We start from the raw sequence: 12,480 nt of genomic DNA, 5'->3' as shown, positions 1-12,480 counted from the left end.
GAATTTCTATAAACCCAGCAGGTACAATTCTACTTTGTACAAATATCTAGCCAGTGGATTCTGTCACCATGTTGTTGGACTCACTGTGTTGGGCCTCTTAGCCCCAAATCTCCCTGTAAAGGGGAAAAGATCAGCCAGAGTCAGGGAAGATGTCAAAGGACCTCTTAACTATCTGGCTTAGCAAGATACTTTAGTAAGCATGCAATGGAGATCTGCCTGAACAGGCAGCCAAGTACTTCTCTAGTAGAAGATATATGTCTAGGAGAAAATACATGTCTAGGGAAATTTTGAGAATGTGGCCTCTACAACCAAGTAACATTCTGCAAACATGATTTGATTTTTATTTGAGACACACCAAGTTCTGCCTGCTTCTCTCTATCCTCTACCAATCTAAGAAAGGAAAGGGTAAGTAGGGGATTCTCCACAGAAATGAAAAGACAGCATGGAAGGAGAACCCAGGAAAAAAGAAGGTGGCAGTGAGGGCAGTCTACCAACGTGAAGAGATTCAGATGTTACTGCCTGCCAAAATGTTGCTATCACATCCAAGACAAACACCAACCAATGAAAAAGCACCAGACCAGGAAGAAATACTACAAGTCACTGGCCCCTGTACCATTTAAGATTCACTGGAATCTACACTCAATTAGTCTACTTATTGGCTACCACTGCATTCAGGAAGTTCCTGTGACTAGATGGCACATTCTTGGGTAAAAAAGATGACCCCTCTGAGTAGGAAGTACTCAGACAAGAAATGTACAAGTATTAAATACATGACAAGAAATATTCCCAAAACAAGGGCTAGCGCTCTCTGCAGAGAGGTACAAATAAAACACATGATTTGTAGACAGGTGGTGGAAAAAAGAGCAGAGGTGAGCAGAGAAAGAAAAATCCACACATTTATGCAAACATGATTTAAGACACACTAAGTGAATCAGATAAAGTAATCAGGCTCATTTTGATATAAGAGTCTGAGGGAGAGAGATCAGGACAAAATTCCAAAACTAGGAAGTTTGCACATTTTCAGGTACTGATCTGGGATTAAAAAAGTAAAAGTACTTGGGCAGGGGGGAGGGTGGGCAGCTAACGGTAAGTTACCTAGAGTGAGCCCAGGGTTAAGAGGGGAGTAGAAAGGCTAAAATCAGATTGATTTGGGCTCTAATGCACTGGTAGCTATAGACAGAACTTTAAAAAACCTGCTTATCTTTCACATTATTTGACACCACAAAATTCCTAGCTATACAGAATATCTTGATAAGAGCCTAACTAAAGGAAGAGAAATAAAGGGGGGGGGGGGTGTTAAGACAGGATAAATTAAATAATTTATTAAGGCCATCCCAACTATTCTAATATCTTTAAAATTCCAATACTTAAAAAAAGGAGAGGATATATCTGGACTAAATCTAGGGAATTTCTTTAGGATAGTACTTATACTGATGATACAATTATCCTTCTTATAGCTACCATTTATCGAGCATTTATGCAACTATTTGCAGGTGGCACAAAGCACTTTTTTAATATCGTATCAGTTAATCCTTACAACTATGTGACCATTATCTCCTTTTGCAGTTGAGAAAACTATGGCTAAGTGACAGTTTAGGCATCTTGCTCAAGTCCACACAGGTACTAAGTCACAGGGAAACTGGATTCAAACTGGTTCTACTAATTCCAACACATGACCTCTTAGCTACTGCAGTATATTGACCGTTTTTAGCTGGGTCACCTTTAGTAACTATAGTAGCCAGGATCTGGGTTTTTTTAATGCCCTAAGATGACAAAGAAAACATCAGAATTATTCGAGCTATTTTGTTTCTTACTAGAATGGCTAGATCTTCCCTACTTTCTAGAATATAAATTCAGTAGTTATAGACCCCAGCATAAACTCAGTGCTTGGTGCCCTTACTTTGCATAGCATTCCAATTGGCAGAAGAGTGAATACAAATGAAAAGGTTACCTCACCCATTGCTCTCATTTAGTTTTTTGATGAAAAAATAACAGAAGCCATTGGCAGAGTGGATTACAGAGTTCACACTTTCAGATTTTCCTCTGTTACTATAATCAATAGGCTGTTCAACTTTGTTTCCTTAAAATCACTTTTTACATAATAAACTTTTGATTAATTACAGCTGTCAGACAACTATATAAAATAATGTAGATAAATAACAAAACTAGATTTACTGGAAGCTGATGCAATAACCGTTAAAATGTAGTTATGAATTTCACTAATCTCACCACTTTCAATCACAAAACCTAGATGCATTGGCCACATAGAGCTACATTTGTTTAAAATTTCCCATCAAAAGGCAAAACATGCAGAAACTTTTTCCACCCCCTTCCCCTGACCTTCAGACCCGCATCTGAGGGTCCCCTCTCATTCTCCTGAAAGCACCCATCACCACGTAAACTGCAAAGCACTGCGTTTAATCGCAGACCACCCGATTCTGACATGGGTTTTAACTCTTTCAAGGATGATCATTTCCGCACAGTGGACCAAACCTGCTCTCCCTTCTTTTTTTTTTTTTTTTTTTTTTTAACCTTGAAACTGCTCACAATATCCCTGGCCATTTCTACAGCACTGTAGAAAGGCCATAGTTCAGTCTCTGCTCTTCAAACCCACAGGCTGTTTTGCCCCTAGAGCTCTCACTCTGCATTTCGGTAGGAAATATTTAAGCTTGAACATATAATATTGCCTATGTAACATCACAACTTTTTGCAGAGGAAAAGAATTCAATTTCTCCAGCCTCCTCTGCCCCCATCTTCATCCTCAGCTGTGCAGAAAGCACAGCAAAAATCAGCAAGAATTGTTAGTGTCCCCACTGCACCCGGCGTTTAGACTCTTTTGTTCTTTCTTTTGTATTACTTTTCTTTACCCATCTCTTTTCTTCAAATCTATTCTAAGGACAGAAACATTTTATCAAGACTCGAAAATCAAATCATTTACCAAACTCTCAAGGAATCAAGTTTGGAAAACACGAAGTTTCTACTTACACAACCCCTTCCGACTAGCTTGCTTCCTTTCTCTTGCTCAGCTGGGGCAGCTCCACAAAGCCACAGCCAGAAACTCGGGTATTTATAGTCCCTGTTGTCTACCTCACCCCTCAGCTATAGTCCAAAGTTCAATGCCCACTCAGGCTGTGACCTGGCTAGCAGAGACAACCTCTGACTGATTATTACAACCAACTTTTAAAAAGTAGCAAGTGCTGGCATGCACAAAATGGGGGCGGGGAGAGTTTTTGCAATTACTGATTTATTCCCTATCCTTTTTAGTCACCCCAGTAGCTAGGATTTAATGGTACAGTCGGGGGCGGGAGGAAGGTCTAAGGGTAAAGAAGGCCTCCAAGTTATGCTCTTTTCCAAACTATAATAGGGAAAAACATTTGCTGAGCCAGCGAGGTAAGCTGTCTTTTTAAAAAGAGAAAAAAAAATTTTTTCTTTTACTTTGTAGTGGTCAGGTGCTAGCCTAACCCAAATTGTGTGAACTTTGTTAGAAAAGTCACCTGGTGTTTCAAATCTTTCCCGTCTCCTGCTGTTACAGACCTGCTTAGATTATTTTGCAGTGGTTAAAACTTGAATCTCTGTGGGATCTCACAGGACTTCTGCTCTTTTCTTTTTCATTTAAGGAAAGGAATAAGGAAAGAGACCTCCTATCTGAGAGATGCCAGGCCTCATTTTTCTCATCACAGAAGTCCCACTCCCTGGAAGACCTAGGTATCCCACAGAAACTTTTAACAATCTATTGTAAATTCTTTACAAATTTAAGTACCATGCAAATAAGTTAGCTGTGATAGTAGCTGAACATGGAAAAGGATATGGAAATTTCAAAATGTACAAATAAAATGGAAAATTCCTACCCTTTCAGAAAGGGATACATTCTCTCCACTAACTGCTACAAATGAACACACGCATGATGGGTAAGGCAAGCAGCAATTTCAAATGACATCAGCCCTGGATAGTGATGGTTTTCAAGTAAGCCTCGCTTTCACTACCGATGCATTTTGTCCAAACAAACCCCTATTGATTGCTGTGGGCTGAGTACTGCTGTACAAGGTGCAGAAAGTACAAAGAGGCTCTGATGTTATCTTTCCTGTAAAGAAATTATCAAAGTAGAAACTTGGACTTCCCTGGTGGTCCAGTGGTTAAGATTCCACGCTCCCAATGCAGGGGACACGGGTTCATCCCTGGTTGGGGAACTAAGATTCCACATGCCGCGTGGCGCTGACAAAAAAAAAAAAAGAATCCTTCCACACTTGCCTCCATAAAGTGGGTTGGTTCTAAATTCCTCTGCCACTTAAAGCACTGTTGAATAAAGCAGTAACTTTCTTTAAAAACATAAAAGGAAAAGCTTGACATTTGAAAGCCAAATTCTATTTACTCACACCAAGCAGTAGGTAATTAACCTTTTGGGGTCCCAGATCTCTTTGAGAATCTAGTGAAATGCTTGGTTTTTCTGCAGGAAAAGAAAAATGCATATATACATACTTGTTTTTTAAAAGAACTGTGTGAAAAAATTTTGTATGAAGCAGATAATCCCCCTATAGTTCATTTTCTTCACAAATGTAAATAGTCATGTTGGGTCTGTCTGCAGCAGGAAACTGAGTATTTCACCGTCACCACCTTCCTTTACATTTGGTTTAGCAGCTGCCTCCTGTGCCAGAGAATTCCCTCTAAGTGTGCAGCTAGCTCCAAAGCAAAGTGCCTGGGAGTGTTTGTGTCTGGGCCAGTGTATATCTAAAACCCTGAGATGGCAAAAAGAGACGATGGGGAGCTTGCAATATTTGAAGGGAATCCATGGGTTTCTTTTAATTGAAGCATAGTGGATTTACAACATTGTGTTAGTTTCAGATGTACAGCAAAATGATTCAGATATATATTTTTTAGATTATTTTCCATTATAGGTTATTACAAGGTATTGAATACAGTTCCCAATTTTTTTTTTTAATTTTACCTATTTATTTTGTGTCTGCATTGGGTCTTTGTTGCTGCACGCGAGCTTTCTCTAGCTGCGGTGAGCGGGGGCTACTCTTCGTTGCGGTACACGGGCTCTAGGCACATGGCCTTCGGGAGTTGCAGCATATGGGCTCAATAATTGTAGCGAGTAGGCTCAGCAGTTGTGGCGCATTGGCTTAGTTGCTCCCCGGCATGTGGGATCTTCCCGGACAAGGGATCAAACTGGTGTCTCCTGCACTGGCAGGCAGATTCTTAACCACTGCACCACCAGGGAGTCCTACAGTTCCCAGTGTTACACAGTAAATCCTTGTTGCTTATCCACTTATGTACAGTTGTTTGTATCTGTTAATCCCATACTCCTAATTTATCCCTCCCCTTCTTTACCCTTTGGTAAACATGTTTGTTTTCTATGTCTGTGAGTCTGTTCCTGTTTTGTATGTAGATTTATTTGTATTATTTTTTATATTCCACATATAAGTGATATCCTATAATATTTGTCTTTCTCTGTCTGACTTACTTCACTTAGTACGACAAATGGCAGTATTTCATTCTTTTTTATAGTCAAGTAATATTCCATTGTAAATATACACCACATCTTCTTAAACCAATCATCTGCTGATGGACACTTAGGTTGCTTCCATGTCTTGGCTATTATAAATAGTGCTGCTATGAACATTGGGGTGCGTGTATATTTTCAAATTAGTTATATTTTCAATATTTTCAAATTTGCCTTTTCTGGATATATGCCCAGTAGTGGGATTGCTGGATCATATGGTAACTCTATTTTTAGTTTTTTAAGAAACCTCCATACTGTTTTGCATAGTGGCTGCACCAATCTACATTCCCACCAACAGTGGAGGAGGGTTTGAAGGGAATCCATTCTTAACAGCCTCTTCTGTGCTGGACAATCTGGGTCTAGTCAGCCTACTTAAGAAAGCAGAGTTTTCAAACAAACCTGTATTGACTATTAAATCAAATTACATTAAATTGAACAAAATCAAACATTTATTAGGTGCTTATGCTAGGCACAGTGCTGAGTTCCCTGTTCTTAAGGACCTCAAAATCTAATAGAAGAGACAGACACGTAAGCAGTGAAAACACATTGGACAGTGAGACAATGTCTAGGATGGCTGTAAGCCAAGGTTCTGTTGGAACCTTGGAAATGAAAAGAGGAGCGTTTTAACCCAGCCTGGAGATAGGGCCAGCAGGATAGGTTAGCACAAGTTCAACAGGCACTTCATCTTAGGCTTCACACTCTACCTCCAAAGCCCCCAGCAAATCTGTTCATAGCGCTGTCTAGAAAAATATTTTGTTTCAATTTTTATGAATGATTAAGATCTCCTGATAGGTTGTTCCAGGCACCACCATACAATGAACCTTAAGATTACTGACTGTAGGGGGCTTCCCTGGTGGCGCAGTGGTTGAGAGTCTGCCTGCCGATGCAAGGGACACGGGTTCATGCCCCGGTCCGGGAAGATCCCACATGCCGCGGAGCGGCTGGGCCCGTGAGCCATGGCCGCTGAGCCTGCGCGTCCGGAGCCTGTGCTCCGCAACGGGAGAGGCCACAACAGTGAGAGGCCCGCGTACCGCCAAAAAAAAAAAAAAAAAAAGATTACTGACTATATCCTATCAAATTGAACTTTATCCTAATGATCTCATCTCCCACAACTTCCAACTCTGGAGTAAAGAATCTATCTTTCTTCGTACTGTCTCATTCTTCCACATCCTTATCATTTTTCCCCAGAAGGTTTATGCATCTATTTAATCCATGTTTTTAATAAGCATTCTCAGGTTCTTAGGGGTCGTGGTTGACTTCCATGGAGAATAGGGCCCTAAGAATCTGTGAGTTCATTATATACTTAAAAGAGAAAAAGACTATGAACTGTGATTTTAGGAATCAGTCTATTACTACAGCAGGTGATAATATGACATTGATCCATTAACATTTGTAAAACATTGATGTCTCAATTTATTAAAAAGTGTCATTACCATATGAAGGGCCTATATAAAATATTAACCCCCTTAACTTGGTTGTTAGGTGGTGTTTTACATACAAAGGGAAATGAAGACTTTTCCAATATTTTGGGAAATGGACCCTTTGATCTAAATTATTCTTCCTCCCCTTTCATGTCCAAGAAGGTGTCCTAGACCTCACCTTATACATTGTACCCAGTATAAGATTGTTTGAGCATCCATGTTTAAAGGTAAGCCGTTGAGTATGCAAGGGGTACCCAGGAAAAAAATAAGATGTTTTCAAAGTAAGCAAGCAAACTAAGAACAATGGCCAGAGGAAGGCATGGACCAGCAGTTTGGATCAGGTAAGGAGTAATGTGAGCCTCTGAGATTCATATGAAATATGCTTTGAAGGGAGCTCTTCTTCAAGCTCTCAAGTTTACAGATCTGAGAACTGTCTGATATATCAAACAGGAATGCAATTAAGGGGGTAACTACAAAGAGTGCCAAATTTCATGCGGGACTGAGCACATTCAGAGAGTAACAGACATCAGAAGAATTTTTCTTTGAATTAGGATGTTATTAATTTTTTTTTAATTTTAAAAAAAAAGTCTAAACCAGAGCCAGCACCTGCAGCTCCTCACAGGACAGAATTGGCACCAACATACAAGAAGCAAGGGGGCATCAAATAGCCTCCAGACAACATGTAAGGGAGGAAAAATAATTTCCCTCTGCCCTTCTAGGTTCTTGGCTGAGACACCCCCTGTAGTACAAGATAGAGCAACAAGAGGAAAACAAACAGAGGTTTAATAACATGTGTACCTCCTGTATACACAGGAGATACTCAGAAAAACTGAGTAACTCCCAGAAATGGCTCAAGTCTCCACCTTAAATACCACCTCCAGCTAAAGGCAAAAGAAGGTGCTGGGAGCTGGTTATGGGAGCCTACTGGGGAAAGCACAGTAAACGAGGGTAAGGTTATTACACAGATTTAGGTCATTGTCTTCTCCATTGATAAGTTTCTAGAGATTCAGTTATCCTCCTCCTCCTGTTACAGAGAGGGAGATACCCTTACAGAAGGAGTTTTCCCTTATAAATGTAAATATCCCTTACAAAAGAATAACTTCTACTCAGTTTTCAGAGCTTCTCCTGTGTCTGCAGTTTCTCCAAAATACAGCCCAAAGTAATTCTTATTGCCAATGCAGCTCAAGTGATTATTCATTTCCTCACATATCCTAGACATTGAAAACACAGGTCAGTCTGATGAATTCCTTCTCAACACTAATAATGCCTTAGACTAGCTGCTAAAAACCTTTTATGCCCATTTTCCTTAAAACTTAGAGAGCTTTCTGTTGTGCGTCTACCATGTTATCCATTTTGCAAAGAGGTCAGTTTTGTAGAGTTGAAACATTTCAACTATACAAAAAGATAATAAATAAAACATTTCAACTATACAAAAACTGAAATATCTCAGTTAGATGGATATTTCAAGACAACCAATGTTAATTTTCTGGTGGTCTTAATTTGCCACTTCACTTTACATATTACCAAAAAGTCTTCCAGGACTTGTGTTGATGATTTCTCAAATATTAAGAGTTTTATCATAGAATCTTAAAGCAAATATTTTGAATTTTCTGAAAGAACAGTCAAGTAAGTGTAATAATTTCAGACCAGGTAGTTTTGTATAATGCTCATTAAAAATAATTCAACTTTTCGGGCCTCCCTGGTGGCGCAGTGGTTGAGAGTCCGCCTGCCGATGCAGGGGATACGGGCTCGTGCCCCGGTCTGGGAGGATCCCATATGCCGCGGAGCGGCTGGGCCCGTGAGCCATGGCCGCTGAGCCTGCGCATCCGGAGCCTGTGCTCCGCAACGGGAGAGGCCACAACAGTGAGAGGCCCGCGTACCGAAAAAAAATAAAATAAATAAAATAATAATAATAATAATAATAATTCAACTTTTCAAAGAAGGAAACATGGTCTTAATTTGTATCCCATACTGGTAGAAAAGTATGTATGTGCTGGGTATAAATAATTATCGTCATTCTCTACATACTGTTTCACAACTATTTTTAATTTAATAATATATCATGGACATCTTTCCAAGCCATAGACATCTTTCCATGTCAACGTGTACAAAGTTATCACATTCTTTTTAAAAATGGCACATTATTTCACTCTATGAATGGTCCATAATATGTACTCCCTTTTAATGTAGGTTTTGTTTCCAGTTTTCAAAATTTAATTGACCATATTTTTATATGTATCTTTGTGAATGACATATAATTTCTGCTTGAAGTAAAATTGCTGGTGAAAGGGAATGCATATTTCAAATTTTGAATGTTATTACCAAATTGCCCTTCCAAGTATACCAAATTATACTCCCACCCAAAAGTACATGGCAGTACTTATTTCCACTGTCAAATTATTGTTTAATTTGAGTTTATTTCATTATTTGTAAGTTTATTGATTGTGTTAGCTTGCTAGGGCTGCCATCACAAAGTACCACACATTGGGCAGCTTAAATAACAGAAATTTATTTCCTCACAGTTCTGGAGGCTAGAAGTCCAAGATCAAGGTGTCAGCAGGGCTGGTTTCATTTGAAGCCTCCCTCCTTGGCTTGTAGATGGCCATTTTCTCTCTGTGTCTTCATGTGGCCTTCCTCTATATGTGCCTCTTTCCTAATCTCCACTTCTTATGAGGACACCAGTCATATCACACTAGAACCATCCATATGACCTCATTTGACCTTAACTACCTCTTTCAAGGCCCCATCTCCAAATACAGTCACATTCTGAGGTACTGGGGTTAGGACGTCAACATACAAATTTGGGAGAACACAATTCAGCCCCTAGCATTGACCATTTGTACTCTCTTATCTGTGAAATGCCAGTTCATGCCATTTGTCTATTTTACTATTAATCTTTTTCAATTTATTACAAACATTATTTGTATATTAAGGAATGTATTCCTTCTGTTTCTCTTTGCTGTTTTATGTATCAACATACATGAATGCATCTTTTAAATTCTGGTTTGTTAGCAATATAAGGCTAAGTGCAGAAGGGATTTTACTTTTCTCACATCTTTAAATCACCACCTAGAAGCATGACACCTCAGTTTCCCTTGGAATTTTCAGACTAGGTTTTGCTACAACTTATTTTCAATGTAATGCTGATAGCGTGGAACCATCCTAGCTGTTAAAGGCCAGCACTCATATTTAGCGCTAAATTCTCCTCCATTATTGCCCCATTATTAACCCTCTAGTGCTGGTACAAGCAGTCATGTCATTCTAAAAAAATTTTTTATAAAGCAGTTGTTTTCGGAACCAGCTATCTTTGTAGACAGGTAAATAATCATCTATATGGTTTAGTTTGAAGGGCACAAAAATCACTTCCTCTGTGCCTTAAGTCCTCCCAATAAAATCTTCCTTGTCTCCAGAAAGGCCTGGGATAAAGCAAATGGCTATCAGAGAGGGAAGGGGGCCATTCCCAGTTACTCAGTGCTGCAGCAAGGTCGGCGCCTAAGGAAATGAGGCCCGGAGGGTCAGATGATGAAACTTAGCACTGAGAACTGTGGAGAACATAAATAGCCAAGTTGTCATCATCACACATTATTTACCATGTACTTATGGGGTGACGTTTTTCACTGATGAGACATATGGTCCCTGGGCCTGTGGGAATCATCATGTGATGAAGTGAGGAAACTGGGTAGAGAATGTTCCTTCTGGAGGACAGGGAGCAAACAGGAGACAAACCCACTCCTAGTTCTCCCTGGAAACTGGGACTTTATCACCCTCTGTTCCAGCTTTCTGATCTGTATAACAGTATCTATGGTTCTTTACCGCATTCTAGGAGCCTAGAATCACAAACTGTCAGAGAAGGGAGAGATCACCCCTCTCAAAGATAAACAAGTAAGCAGAGGCCCACCTGACTTCTCTACATGGAGAAGGAAGGTGAGGCAGAAACAGAACAAGGTGGGAAAAGGGACGTGTTAGCTCCTTGAAACGCTATTGGCAATTCATCGGGAATTCACAATTACAGCTGGTGATACACTCACTTTCCCTTTTGAAATGAAATACAGGTTGTATAAATGAAACATGTTTCAGTTCTAAGGTCTTTCATGTTTATGTAACTCAAATATATACTCAACAAAGCAGCCAATAGTAGGACACACGCTTTCCTCAATTTGAGGATTAATGGAAAAATGGCAAAATATTTGTTCTTTTTGAAAAATGACTCCATAATAACTTTTAAAGTCAGTTTTGATCTTTCAGTGTATAGCTTAATCCTGAATGCATATTTGTGCAGGGTTATTTAACCATTAAAGCACAGTCTAATCTTTGTAAGAAGCATAAAAAGGTGTGAGTGTGCGTATATGCCTGTGTGTGCACGCATCTGTGTGTGCATGCCCACATGCCCTGGAACCCTGGACACTGGAGTGTGACTCCAGAGTGACAGTAAACAGAAGGCGAGCACGTGAAAGAAGCCTGGGAACATAGAATGAACAGTGGTTTTCCTTTAGTATAAGGGTGTTTTAGTTCTTCTTGTGCTTATGTGCTTTTTTCTAAGAAGTCTATAGTAATGATGGCTAAGAAGTCTACAGTAGTGGTGCCTAAAAAGTCTACAGTAATGATGGCTAAGAAGTCTACAATAATAAAATAGCTATCATTTATTATGTGCCTGTCACTATGCTAAGTCTTTTCTAGGTAATAGCTCATGTAATCCTCGCAACAGCCTACTACCCTTGCTTTATAGTTGAGAAAACTGAAGCAAATGGAGGTTAAGTAACTCTCCCCAGATTCAGATCTGGAAAGCAGAGGAGCTGGGACTCAAACTCAACAGTTCCAGTGTTCAAGGGCTTAACTGCTACAATAAACATGAATTTACTTTTCTCCATAAATGTGTATGGATGTATATATGTGTACACATATACTTTTTTTTTTTTTTTTTTCCAGTACGCGGGCCTCTCACTGCCGTGGCCTCTCCCGTTGCGGAGCACAGGCTCCAGACGTGCAGGCTCAGCGGCCATGGCTCACGGGCCCAGACGCTCCGTGGCATGTGGGATCCTCCTGGGCCGGGGCACGAACCCATGTCCCCTGCATCGGCAGGCGGACTCTCAACCACTGCGCCACCAGGGAAGCCCCATATACATTTTTTTAAGGCTAGGCACATACATGCTGAGGCTTGGTACATTTACATAAATGCATAGCACCTGTAGCTGAATTCCATTCTCTTGTTTGCTGGAGAATAGTCATCATAACTATTTCCCAAAATACTTTAACGGCTAGGTTTTTCAATTGGAGGAAGAATCTTGTACTAGGCAGAAGCCGGCTCTGCAATCCCTCCTTACTGTTTGGTTGCCACCTGACTCAGGACAGAAACGCTCTCAGATTACACGTGGAGCCTAAAAATCAGATTAGTTTCAGAGGAGCACGCTGTGCAGTGATACAAATGCAGATTTGAAATCCTCAAACTCCATCCTCACATTCCATACAAGGAACAATTCTGAAACCTCTCCCCTCAGCAGTCTTCTAGCCTTTTCTCAAACATTCCTAGAATGAAGAGCTCACCCCTCAGAGAGCTCGCCT

Source organism: Hyperoodon ampullatus (genome assembly GCF_949752795.1).
Source record: "Hyperoodon ampullatus genome assembly, chromosome: 4".
Lineage (NCBI taxonomy): Eukaryota > Metazoa > Chordata > Mammalia > Artiodactyla > Ziphiidae > Hyperoodon > Hyperoodon ampullatus.
This window is presented reverse-complemented; position numbering follows the sequence as displayed.